Genomic DNA, 12,522 nt, shown 5'->3' with positions numbered 1-12,522 from the left:
GGAGGAGGAAGAAGCCCCTGCTAGGTCCATGAACTGCATCCGCCACTGCTCATGGATGACCCGCTGGCTTGCATGCTTGGTTCTCCGATAAGGGACATGGAAAGCCACAATCCCTCGGAAAACACGAGAGCTGTCCTGAAGAGAAGGGAGCCACGAAACCGCAAGAGAAGTCACCGCCATCAGAATGCTGACAATTTAGTTGCTGCATCGTGATGGTTGCACCATAGGTGTGGTATGATGTTGTAAATGGTAGCATTTTGGTCGCCAACTGGAGCAATTAGTTGTCCGCATATATTTTCTGAGGGTGAGTAAGCTCAATTGCACGAGCTAATCGAAGTGTTTATCTGCTGTCATGTACACAATGATATGAACGGCAACAGCTCACTCACCCTCTTAAATGCACCTGTATTCTTGCAAATGTATAACCGGGTTTTTGAGATGGAAGGTTTTTGGTGTATAGTGTATAGTACTAAGGATAGAAGTGTTACATTACAAAATGACCATTCTTTTTGTTTTACAAAATGGCTACTTTTTTTAGGAAAACAAAATGACTACTTAATAAAGGTTTGAAGATCCTCCCAACGGAGGCCTATGCTTGCGGCCCAAGAAGGCAACAACTGCGGTACCAATAACAAAGGCTCTCTGCATCTCCAGACTCCAGTCATCAACCCTACGAGCAGCTAGAGAAGCGATGGAGGAGGGGCTGCTGCGGTACGTCACGTACGTGAAGGAACTTAGTTTTGGACACCAAGCTTCGGAAATTCAATTTCCTTCCAACTGCGAGCTTAGTTTTGTTCTCAGGATTTGGCAGCTATGCGGGTTGGTTTGGTATCAGCCTAGGTTCCTCCCTCTCTCGATTCATATTTGACAGTGTTATCCGATGCGCTGTTTCGAGGTCGTGTTAAACAATGAACATTAAGAAACAAAAAAAAAAACATGCCTGCCTCCATGTAGTGGGTGCCATTCCTGAATCCTGATAAAGCATAACTTTGTGTCAATAATTAGGAGCACCAAATTGTGTTGAAAACATGCCAGCAGCATAGTTGTGGCATTGTGTCAAAATTGTAGTATTCAAGAACCATACTTGTGCAAACAATACACGTCAAGGGGCTTGTTTCTAGACAGGCTATTGAATGTTAAAGTTCAAACGTAGGTAGGACTCTTCTTTAAAGAACCCGGTGTCTCCTTTCTTATGGTCGGTATTTCGTAAGCTCCTATCCTAAATGTTCAGCTATGAATGTTGTTGTTTTTGCTGCTATGCAGTGCGCACATCAGGGTAATAATATTATTGATATATTCTGCCTTTGCTATTAGCTTTTAAAGGATATGTGTGTGCTTACCGGTACCTGCATTCTTCCATTCTCATTACCGTTCAAGGATATTTGTATATGCCTACCCTATGTTTGCTTACTAGCCATGATGAATCTGTTGCATCTGGAGCATTTTGGCTTAGTTTATGTTTATGATAAATTTGGCTATACTGTTAAAATTTGTGATCGATAGGGCTTGACCAATATAGTTGATGTTTCTTTAACGAGTAACACATGTCTCACTACGGGACACAGTCAAATTGCCGAGTGCCAGGGGCAGTCGGCGAAGGGCAGAATACCCTCGGCGAACCGTTTGCCGAGTGTAACACTTGGCAAACGGCACACGGCAAATATAGAGTCGGCAAACACTAGTTCGCCGAGTGTCTTGTGTCGGGCACTCGGCAAAGACTTTGCCGAGTGCCCAGAAAACACTCGGCGAACACTTATTGAAAAAAAAAAATCACGCACCGAACACTTATTGAAAAAATAAAAAACAAAAAATTGTTCTGGGCACTGGTATTCGGCGCTACGCCCCCACCCCCGCCCCCCCACGTCTTCCTTTTTTCTAAGGTCCTGAGCCGGGGGTTCCGGTTAGAGGGCGGACGGCGGCTGTTTCAGGGGGAGCCATTGGTCTTAGTGGATCGGATCACCGGGGACGAGGGTCCGCGGGACGAGGTTCCAGGGGCCGGGGGGGGCCAGGAGGATCCGGGGGGCCCGGGGCCGCCGGGCGGGCGGCGGGGGGGCGCCGGGGTGGCATGGGAGAGAGGAGGGAGAGAGGAGGCAGTGAGGGGAGTGAGGGCGCCGGGTGTTGGGAGAGTGAGAGGCCAGGGCCGGCCGGAGGCACTTATTTAATTGAGGGGCCGGGCGGATAGTTTGCCGAGTGTCCTACGTGGACACTCGGTAAAGAGTTTTCTTTGCCGAGTGTCCAGCGTAGGACACTCGGCAAACGTTTTTTAAAAAAAATTTAAAAAATATCTAACAGTTTCAAAAAAATACCAAATTTTCACACAAATCAATATAGGTTTTCTACTGACTATACAAAAAGTTTTGTAGTCAAACCGAACTCGACCGTCACTTCGACTCTAAATTTTATCGAATCCTTCTTAAAGTTACTATTCTTCTTCTGAGATGCTTCGGTTTGTAATCATCGTACATGATGAAATATGCAAAACCTTCTCAATTTTTTTCCACAGCCTCCACGTATTATATCATCACATCATGACAAATCTTAAGATTTTCAGACTTTGATTGTTTTTTTTACAATTTAAAAATACTACTGCGACACGCTCATGATCGTGTTTCCTGAACAAGATGTTCGAAATTTCTTTTCATTTCATGGGTCAGGTCTCAAATTGGTCCAAATAACATGAATATCATTTTTCTACTCATTTTATTCCATAATTTGAATCACTTGCAATTCAAATTTGACTTATACCAAAAATTCCCTTGAAATGCAATTAATTAATTAAATATAGCAAATAAATTCAAAAATATACCAAATTTTAACATGGAGTACCAGATGTTGTATGTGGGGAGTAGAAAAAATTTCATGGTGAAAAGAGGAAAAAAAATTATTTGCCGAGTGTTTTTTTTGACACTCGGCAAACCCCCTCTTTGCCGAGTGTTTTTTTTGACACTCGGCAAAGAGGGGGCTTTGCCGAGTGTTTTTTATTTGACACTCGGCAAAGCCACGATTTGCCGAGTGTTTTTTTTTTGCCGAGTGTTTTTGGCTTGGCACTCGGCGAAGAGCTTGTTTGCCGAGTGTCCGAAAAAAAACACTCGGCAAAAAGTAAACACTCGGCAAATTTAAAGTTTCCCGTAGTGTCTCCATATATAACTTATGATCAATGCAATTATTGGTTGTGAGGGACGAAGTGAGTCATCAGATTTTGATTGTGGTTGAATTGTTGATGAAATTATGTGTTATATAAAAAATCTGCAAAACTATCATTGTTAAATTTGCTTTGCAAAGGATTACTGTTGGTACCAAAGCCTTGCTTACAAAATTCCGTTGTGCAGGAAACAAATTACTTGGGTTTCTACCTATTCCTGAATTCGCAAGGTTTTTTGCAGCTACTGGTAAATATTAAGACTATTGAACCTGGTAGTGATCCTGTACAATTATGTCATGCAAAGGCGTAGTCAAGCTTTATTTAGATGAGAAAGACAAATCGATAATTTTAACTTTGTTGATAGTGAATGTCTTTTGTATGGATGAATCAACATGACTACGAAATATCTAACAATGGAACCAACCCAATTAATAAGGAAAATGATTGTTCACATCTCTAATTTCTAACTGATACTTTGCTGGTAGGTCCCAGATGAATAATACTGCTATAAAGCGGAATACAGTTTCTTTTTTTTTAAACGAACCGGGCAGGAGAATTATATTAAAAAGCAGAGTAAACCCAGACTTGGTAATACAACGACTACATCCGATCGGTTGGATTGGGACATCAACACGATCTGCACCACACAACACTCAATAGCGGACGTTTCTATTAACATCCAGTACTGATGCATTATAAAAAAAATACCCATTTCGTGTGTAGAACACACTAAAATTTAAATGTATGTTACTTATTCGAATTTTGTAAGGTAGTTTTGTGTTCCGAAATCATGTACCTTCTATTTTTATCAGCATTCACTCGTGAAGTCATAATATATTTGTGCAGTAATTAAAGTAAAAAGATAGCAGTAGATGGAACCATTTGGCATAAAAAATTGGACGCATAACGCAATGACCCTTCAACGTTCATGTGGTGTTTAAAAATCAATTTTCATTGGAAATGTGAATTTATTAAAGCTCTACTTCTCAGGCAGCGCTTATATCATGGGAAAGGGCATGTCTCGTGGAACCTTGCATGAATGTCCTGTAGCGCTTTTAAACACTGAAGGACGCATGAAGAGGGAGCTAGCTAACATGTTTGGTTTGTTAACCGGCAATTCTCTCTCTTTGGCATCAGGTGTTCCAACTAATTACTTGTTTCACTAACATCGTACTTGTTTTTACTTGCCTCATTAACAGAATACTTACTAAGCATAGTGATGATGCATACCTGGTAAAAGCTGTGAAAAAGCACTTTTTTGCTGAGCATATGTTCAATGACCTGCATTAAGATCAACCACTTGTCAGGTGGCACCCACGCCGTTCATATACCGACAGTGCCTTTGTAGAAAGAATGAAGGAAATTGAAGCTATCCACTCCAATGATGAGGCCAGATCAGTTTCTAGAGAGACAACTGTGGACAATGTGAGTTACTAGCTTGCCACTAAGTCTACAATTTGTCAGAAACATGTCTATACTTATTTTCTAGATCCAGTTGTCCATATAAGTTTCCGAATATTTCACTGCAAGATGACACTTTTTTCGTAAATTATGCTTGCAGAGACCATCTGGAGACCTGATGGAGGATCCACTTGCTTGTATACTCGGTTCTCCAGGTGACGTTGAAAGCAACAACCCCGATGGAAACACCAGCACTGTCCTGAAGCGAAGTAAGCTGCGGGCCCGCAGGAGAAGTCACCGGCATCGTCATCGTCGGCATGCTGATGACAAGTTTGCTGCATTGTGAATTGAATCAGAAATGCAGTGGAATACCGTAGACGCTAGCATTTTGTTTGAATCTCCAGTTTTTTTAAACACATAGCACATTTTTCATTAAATGGTACAAGGTTACAAATACTTGGCTACAAAACTGGAACTTAAAGAAAAACCACAACAAAAGTGACACGGCCTAACGAAGCTTAGGCCGAAGAACCGAAAAACCACAACAAAAGTGACACGACCTAACGAAGCTTAGGCCGAAGAACCGATGCTAGACTAACAAAACCGGCTGGCTTCCAAAGCCTAGCCTGCTCCAAAATCACCGACGCCAAAGCAACCGGCTGCAGAGCCAAGCGCTCATGAACTCTACGCCGCTCCTTCCAAATCGACCAAGCGACCAACCATATAAGGGAATCGAATCCCTTCCGTCTAATCTTCGTGACCGTCTTCCATGCTTGGATCCACCATTTTGCAAATGTGATTTCTACTTGCAGTGTCAACCTAGGCATGCCGATGTAACTGAGGATACGAAACCAAGTTTCTCGGCTATATACACAATCGATCAAAAAGGTGGTGCAGAGTTTCCACCTCCTACGCACAAAGGGCACAGTCATCCCTGTCCCGTAGCCCATGACGTCGTAGCCGGTTAGAAGTCCAACAACGACCATGGATTACCAGCCAACCAAAAAAAGGCATCGACCCAGTGCCTGCACTTTCCATAGCTGCTTGGCACCCAGCAGCGGCGACCGACCTAGGAAGAGGGCCCGATAAGCGGAGGCAGAAGAGAAGTCACCTGAGGTGGATCACTTCCAGATGAACCGATCTGGGACTGGGCATAGAAGCCAACCCTGGGGAAGGTCCCAGATTCTGATATACTGTAGCAGTTGCTGTACTGTGCGCCCCCCCCCCCTAATGTCGCGCAATCAACGTCTATCCAGTAGTCCGTCCTACACTGTACGTGAGTTCCTAACTCTGGTTGAGACCGCTGCCCATAAATTAGGAGCTAGCGACCGAATGGAACAGCCATTGATCCATCTATTTGACCAAAATAGAGCAGAGCGACCGTCCCCCACCTGAACTATCGGTGCGAAATCTGACCGACAAGTAAATATTTGTAGTTTTGCCGTGCATTAGATCGGATATGGCCTAGCACACAATGACACAGGATGTATACTGGTTCGGGCAACACGCCCTACGTCCAGTCGGGGTCAGTCGGTCGACTTTATTCCTAAGCCCAGGTGCTCAAAGTTTGCAGTGGGGGTACAAATGAGAGGAGGATGGGAGGGGGGTGCCTGAGTCCTGGCCTTGTTCTCGTCTCAGTGGAAGAGAGTGGCAAGAGCCCAGACGTGCGCTAAGTGTGTAAGAGTGCGTGTGTGAATGTTCGTCTGAGAGTCTCCCCGAGAGTGGGGGGGTCCGTCCCCTTTTATAGTACAAGGGAACGGCCTTACAGGTCGGAGAGGATAAGAGAGTGAGTGTTCGGGCACTGCCTAGTCTTGTCGGGGCCCACGTCGTCTGGTGTGGTATGGCCTCCATCCTCGATCCCTGTTCTCCTCGTCAGGCCACTTCGTCGTAGCGAGTAGGTTTACAGCGGCACTGTGCAAGGCGTGCACAGGGTGTGGCGCGGTACGATTCTGCGTATGGTCGGCTGACCTGGACGCTTCCTTGTTATCTGTACCACTTTCTCCCTGAGCCCACACCAGGTGGGCGTCCCCGGTCGGTTGTCCCAGTCGGTCCCGACCGGTCGGAGGGAGCGGTACGGGCAGTACAGTGCATCCCCAATCGAGGGGACTTGGTCGGGAGGACTTAGTTGGGAGAACCCAGTCGGAGTCGGACTACGGCCCTACCCCTGACTAGCTCCTTTCGGTCGGGGTGCCGACTAGGCTTCCTGGTCAGAGGAATCGGTGAGTGGCCAGATCGTGACCTCGGCCTGGCCACACGTAACCAGCCAGCCTAGGTGTACGTTGTGGTTGTGCTCTTTGTTGGGCCAAGTGACGCGGGAAGGCAGTCCCGTTGGGGACCCCAGGTCTATGGACCCGTCAGGAGCCCCTAAGCCCCTTTGGGGCTTTGTTGAAGCTGTGAAGGGGCTTTCGGTCGGAATGTTCCATCAGGGGGAACACACGGGGGTGTTGTTCATTTTTATCTTGTTTGCGAAGTGAGCAGGCCGAGTAGGTTCAGGCGTTTTAGCGCCCGAGTAGGGACAGGCGCCCAGCTCTCGAGAGGACGACTGGCAGAGGCCGCAGGGGTACGTTAGATGGATATTGATGCCCAGCTCCTAAGGAGATGACTAGCATGGTCCGTAGGGGTGCGATGAGTTGCAGAGGGTGCCCAGCTCCCGAGGAGGGGACTTGCTTGTTGTCCGCCTTCTGTCGGGTTTGCACGAGCAGACCCGGTGGGTCTAGCCCCCGAGCCTATGGCCGACTGAGGAGTTGGTTGGAGGCTGAGCACTTGGGTACCCCTTTGACCGGAAGCGAGTCAAGCGAACACTAGCACCCTTCTCCTGAGGAGGGGATCTATTGTTAGTCCGGTTTCTGCCGGGTGTGCACGAGCACACCCGGTGGGTGTAGCCCCCGAGCCTGCGACCGACTGGAGAGTCAGTCGAAGGCTAAGAACTTAGGTACTCTTTTCTGGGGCTGCGGACTTTGGCATCCCCGTCGATCGGGATGAGGTGGTCCTTCTTGCGAGTCGGGGTGCTTGCCCGTGTTCGTTCTGACTGCGACTTGTGTTGCCTGTCGTATTCCCGAGTCAGGATATGGCGGCCCGAACCCCCGAGTCCCATTGGGCTTGGTCGGCATCGGTTGAGTTTCGTGCGTCACCCCGTCCGCGGTCTCGCTGATCGGAGGGGCTGAGCTAACATCACTTGCCTCGATGGCTCGAGTGATGCGCTCGGTGAGCTCGCTAACGGGCATGTCCGAGTGGAATCCGGGTCCATCGTTCGTAACGGGGTCGGCATAGCCCTCATGTGGCATTCCATTGCTCCTTAACCTGCCTCCTAATAGATGCCCGAGCCATTCCGGAGACCAACTCAGGTGGCCCGCTGGCCTTCTCTCGATGGAGATTCTGTGGGCATGACTCGAGGTCAGGATCAAACGAGAAGGTTGAGATGATCCCATCCGCTTCTGAGCGGGTCGGGCGAAGGCTGCTAGGGATTCATCTACATTTTCCCCCTAGCTCTTTTTGATGTGAGGCGGCCTCGAGCCCTTCGCAGGCTAGCCTTCGAACCCCGGTCGGTCGCAGCTCATATCGAATGAACCGCTATTACTTCGTGACGTGACACAAAGCAATTGAAATGCAATGATTGTATGTATGGGATGAATGTATGAATGCATGAATGAATACATGCATGAATGAGATGGATGAATGAATGAGTGTTTGTTTGCAGAGCAAGTAAATAGGGGGTCAGTGATGTTACCTTGGTCGAACTTTCAGGCATCACCCTATCCGCGGTTTCCGCAACCGGAGGTGCTAAGCTAGTGTTGCTTATCTCGACGGTTCGAGTGACAGGCTTGAGGCACCCTTAGCGGGTACGCCCGAGTGGAATTCATATCCTTTGTTTGTGATGGGGTCGGCATATCCTGCATGTTAGTTTTCCACTATTTTTACCTATCTCCTGTCAGATGCCCTAACCGTCCGACCGACCCGAGTAGCCTACTGGCCTCGGTTTGATGGAGGCTCTAACGGTGGGTTCCTTCGCTCCATCCGACCGACCCAAGCATCGACCTGACTGAGATAGGGGAGCCCTCGTCCTTGTCGGCTGCACCGCCAACCGACCCGGCCGAGGGGGAGCAGTAGAATAAGGGTAGTTAGTTTCTTTGTTGTGAAAGAAATTTGCGGGGGACTGTGAGCCCCCGAGTGAACAATTAAGTTTGTTTGTGATTGTGATGGGGAGCTTGTCCCACCCATCCTCGTTTTTGCCCTTAAGTAATTTCTACTTTTTGTCCTTTTCCTTTCAGACCTGCTTGTTGACCGTAGGCTACAACCTTAAGAACCCGGGTGTGGCCCACGAGGCTCAGCTACTCGTAACTGTAGTCATGGCGGGGTCTGATCGGTCTGCAAGCTAGAGGATAAGTTGCTTTTAGGGTGAACTGAAGGACGGGATGCCCTTTCGTTCAGGTGAGGTGCATGTTTACTGTGAGACCAAGTTGTGAAGTGCCTTGTTCTATTTGTGATGAGTGATTGACTAGATGATTTGAGGCTTTACCTGTTGAGTCCATATCTCATATGCGCATGATTATGCTAATGGCTAACCGGATGTGTTGTGTTGAGTGCGTTGTGTTGTGGTGTTTATCTAAACTATATGTTGTGTGTTGTGTCTCTTGGCTTGTGATGTGCAGATGTAGAATGTAATGTGGCGGTCGACGGCATAAGGTAAAGGTCAAGCACGAAAGGTCCATGCCGATGAACTAGGGCAGTGAAGGGTGGACACTAGTAGGCTTGGACCAAGGGACCCAAGGAGTCCGGGTGGAGTCATGGGCGATCCACATGGTGCACGGAAGAGCAAGAGAACATGGACGATTATGGAGACGGCGTTGGTTGAGTCAAGCAGGATGGAGGCAAGTCGAGTAGGCGGCCCGGGAGTCGGGAGCGAAAGACTTGGAGGTGTCGAAGGCTTGGTGGAGGCTAGACACGCGTTGACATCGGTGAGTCATGCCTTGCAGGGTGTGCAAGAGGGTTTGACTGGTTTGACCTCAAAACCAGGGGCGAGTCCGATGCAGCCGAACGGTGTCAAGTCGGAGGACGCGTGGCACCATCATGAAGCTTGCGTTAAGGTGAAGCTAAGTCGTAAAGGCACCGGGTCCATCTGATGAACGAAGAAAAAGCTGGACGGTTTTGCCCATAGGGGGTTTGGAGTTGTATGCTTCATGTAAGGACAACTTGGGAAATAGCCAAGTGCCTATATAATTGAGGAGAGGGCTGTTGGGGCAGCCATCTCTTTGGGCTAGATAGGTGGGGGTTTTCTCATTTTGCTTGTGAGAGCCTTTGAGGGAGAGAGGGAGAGAGAGAGAGGAGGGATCTTTGTTTGATCTTTTCACCATCCTATCTTTGATTGTGCTAAGGAGTGGCTTGTAACCGGACATAGTGAAGTAATCCAATGATCTATTTCGCACCATCTTGTCCTATCCCGGTTGGATTTATGATTCTTGCTTGTGTTCTTCGCGTTCTTGTTTTCTCCTTTTTTTCTCCCTCTCACGTTTTTGGTTGATTCGTGATTTCTGGGAATTCTTGAGTCAAACCAGTCTTTTGGAAATGAACTAGGATGTGAGTGGAACCTTTCCACCAAAGGGATTTGATTGAAACCTCATGAGTTCATAGATCGAGATGATTCAAGCTCTAGGGTTGAAAAACCGGCATTCCTCACAAGATATTTAATTCCCTTTGATTGGCTGATCTTTTTGAGGAGATCCTTTGGAACATGTTTGCTATGTTGTTAGGAAACTATGGTTAAAATTTCGTGATTTTTGGAGGTCGTTTGATCGAGTTTTGGATTTTTCTTCTCTCCTCACGAAGACTGATTTTTGTGCTGTCGGAAGTTCCAAAGGGAAAATTGCTGAAACGACAGAGAACTCTTGTCGGGAGATCCCCGGTACTTCCGATAGGTATCAGAACTTCCAATAGGAGCAGTTTGAGTCCTGTTTTGACTCAGATCTTTGGAGTTTGCTTTCTGGATCTTTGGAGTTTACTTCCAGTTGCTTCTTGAGAGTCCCGTTGTGTTATCGGCCATCACCATAGACACCTAGCCACCCAGTTGGCTCGTGGATCTCTCATCTTCCGCTCGCTTCGGTTTTGTGGTTTGAATTTGGGACAGAAACCTAAAATTTCAAAAAAAATATTTGAGGCTCCTGTTCACCCCCCCCTGGTCGCCTTTTCGGTCCTTCAGTTACGGAAAAAGTAAAGAGGGAGTGGTGCTGCACCCCTGTGGAGCCCTCGAGTGACTCGGGTCGAGAGCGCTTGGGCCGGGGTGCTGTAGGAGTAAGTGTTGAATGGAAAAGGACTGGTAATGAACCGAGTTAGGGAAAGAGATTACGTAACTGCTCAATGTTCCACGTGTTGTTGAGGATGTTGCCATCGTCATCCTTCAGTCGGTAGGCGCTTGGTCGGATCACGCCGGCTACCATGTACGGTCCTTCTTGTTCTTCTTGCCTTGCTGTACGAAGGGGTCCTCGTCCTGATCCTCAAGCTTGGCCATGCCCTTGTCCCGATCGCCGCCAAAGACCGCCCCGACCGCCTTCTCGCTGGAGGCGTGGTTTGTGGCAATGTTGAGCAGGTCCGAGGCTTCATGCAGCCAAGCTTGTAGACCAGGGACTTGCAAGTCGTTCTGGAGAGGAACACACTGATGATGTCTACGTCAACGACGTTAGGGAGGGAGTTGCATTGCTTCGAGAACATGCGGATGGAATCCCGCAGGGACTCGTTAGGTTCCTGCTTGCAACTCTTAAGGTCCCAAGAGTTCCCAGGGTGGATGTACATCTCCTGGAAGTTTCCTACGAAGACCTTCTTTAGTTTCGCCCAATCATGGATGTTGTTGGGCGGAAGGAACTCGAGCCACGCTCGAACGAACTCCCCTACGCAGATGGGAAGGTACTGGATGATGAAATAATCATCAACGGCTCCTCCGGCTCGACAGGCAAGCCGGAAGTCTTCGAGCCACACTTCGGGATTCATCTCCCCAGTGTACTTGGTGATGTTGGCGGGCGGTCAGAAGCACTGTGGGAAAGGCGCTCTTTGGATGCGACGACCGAAGGCCCGCAGTCTTGGTCTGTTTGGGATAGGGCTCCGGTCACCGTTCCGGTCGCTTGGTCGGCCGCCTCGCCTAGGGCGCGCTTCTTCGCGCTCCTTGTCGGACTGGTTGCGGGCTGCATTGGCCACTCTTGACACCATCTATTCGACATTGGCATCGTGCCGTGCCAAGCGTGGCGCGTGGATGACATTGCACGCGTCATGGTTCGATCTGATCCGCTCGCGCACGGGCTGACGCTGTGGCGTTGGTGCCAGGTCGGGCTTTGGAGCTGTCGCAGCACTACGCCGTGCCTGACGTGCCTGCAAGGGCAAGCGGATGGAGCGGTTCACCTAGTGCGGCCCTAGCGCACCGGTTGGGCAAGAGGCTGCTTGTCGCTATCGCGATGCGGAGCTCTCCGCCTGCTGTACGGCGGCGGTTTCCATGAGCACTTGGAGGTTCCGGTGGATTGCCTGCTCCTGGGGGTCAACTGGCTCGGGGAGGCTGCGCAGAAGAATCGCTGCAGTGGTGATGTTTTGTCCGGCCCGAGCGAACTGCGGGAGCGCCGATGGAGGCAGCTGCTGGTCCTGCTGCCGCTGTTGCAGCTCGTCACCGTGTGCCCGCACTTGTGCCAGGACCTCCGCGTGGTGGTTCGATGGGGTGTGAGTCTCGATAGACTCCACCACCTCCGAGACATGCGACCTCCAGGGATGGAATGTCATGGCTAGTTCCCAAGATCTCGTTGTAGTAGTTGAAAGCCGTTCACTAACCAACATAGCCCCCGTGACCTCCAGGGATGAAATGTGGTTCTTCCCGTGCCGATGGTTGGCATGCAGATGGAAGAAGTTGGTATTCACGTCCCCCTCATGTAAATAGCGCATACTTGAGCGATGTCAAGTAATAGTGTGCTCCAAAGAAGTAAGTCCTAGATATCTAACTTTGGTGAAAT

The 12,522-nt window shown here is 48.8% G+C and overlaps 1 pseudogene; it reads left to right on the top strand.

Moving 5' to 3' along the window:
- The first annotated feature begins 4,053 nt into the window (after positions 1 to 4,053).
- LOC101765421 lies at positions 4,054 to 4,889 on the top strand (annotated as a pseudogene).
- The last annotated feature ends 7,633 nt before the right edge of the window (positions 4,890 to 12,522 follow it).

This window comes from Setaria italica, chromosome IX (genome assembly GCF_000263155.2).
Source record: "Setaria italica strain Yugu1 chromosome IX, Setaria_italica_v2.0, whole genome shotgun sequence".
NCBI lineage: Eukaryota > Viridiplantae > Streptophyta > Magnoliopsida > Poales > Poaceae > Setaria > Setaria italica.
This window is presented reverse-complemented; position numbering and strand designations above follow the sequence as displayed.